The sequence below is a fragment of the Dipodomys spectabilis genome, unplaced genomic scaffold (assembly GCF_019054845.1).
Source record: "Dipodomys spectabilis isolate Male_0828 unplaced genomic scaffold, ASM1905484v1 ptg000142l, whole genome shotgun sequence".
NCBI classification, from domain to species: Eukaryota; Metazoa; Chordata; class Mammalia; order Rodentia; family Heteromyidae; genus Dipodomys; species Dipodomys spectabilis.
This window is the reverse complement of record NW_024870819.1, coordinates 1,205,793-1,207,127: the sequence shown is the minus strand read 5'-3', so window position 1 is coordinate 1,207,127 and position 1,335 is coordinate 1,205,793.

The window sequence follows — 1,335 nt, the reverse complement described above, 5'->3', positions numbered from 1 at the left end:
TGGGTGAAATATTCGGTAGATATTTGTTAAATCTAGTTGATCTATGCAGCTGTTTCGATCTGCGGTTTCTCTGTTGGGTTTTTGCCGAGTTGATCTATCTAGTGGGGAGAGTTATTTGTTAAAATCCCCAACAATTAATGTCTGTGGATTTATATGGGATTTGAGGGAAAGTAGTGTTTCTTGGATTAATTTGGGTGCTCCATTGTTTGGCGAGTATATATTTAGAATTGTAATATCCTCCTGAAAGAGAGATCCCTTAATTAGTATGTAGCGACCTTCTTTATCTCTTCTCAGGAATTTTAATTTGTAGTCTATTTTATCTGATATTAGGATTGCAACTCCTGCCTGTTTATGGCGACCATTTGCTTGGTAGATTTTGTTCCAACCTTTAACATTGAAAATGTGTTTGATTTTACGGGCAAGATGTGACTCCTGAAGTTAGCAGATAGAAGGTTCTTGTTTTTTAATCCAACTAGACAGTCTATGTCACTTAATTGGAGAGTTCAGTCCGTTAACATTAAGAGAAAGGACTGAGAAATATTTGGGCGTTCCTGCCATGTTATCCACCTTCTTGGGGGCTGCGAGAACTGGGTTCTTCCTATGGTTCTTGGATTCTCAGTTTGGGTGCAGTTTTTTGGCCTTTATTGTGGTCTTGTTGGTTTTCTATGTGTAGGACATCTTTAAGAATCTTTTGTAGGGCTGGTTTGGTGGAGATGTATTGTTTCAATTTTTCTTTGCTATGGAAGGTTTTTATTTGACCTTCAGTTATGAAGGAGAGTGTAGCTGGGTACAGTATTCTTGGTTGAATGTTGTTTGTTTTTAGGGCATGGCATACATCATTCCAGGCTCTTCTTGCTTTGATTGTCTCTGCTGAGAAATCTGAGGTGATTCTAATTGGTTTCCCTTTATAGATGATTAATCTTTTGTCCTTGACAGCTTTAAGGATCTTTTCCTTGGTCTGAGTTGATCCCGTGTGGATTATAATGTGACAGTGGGATGTCCTATTCTTGTCTGGTCTGTTTGGAGTTCTAAAAGCTTCTTGTATCTGAATAGGCCTATCTTTTTGCATGTTTGGGAAGTTCTCTGCTAGGATCCTGTTAAACAAATTTCTTAGGCCATTAACTTCAGTTTCTAGGTGCACCTCTACACTCTATCCTTAGATTAGGCCTTCTGATGGAGTCTTCCAAGTGTTGGACAGATCTATCATATTTCTTGGACTTGTCTTGGATGGTTGTATGTTCTTTCTCTTTAATATCTAGGCTGTCTTCAATCCCTGAGATTCCATCTTCTGCATGGTCTAACCTGCTGTCAAGACTTTCCACTTCGTTTTTTATC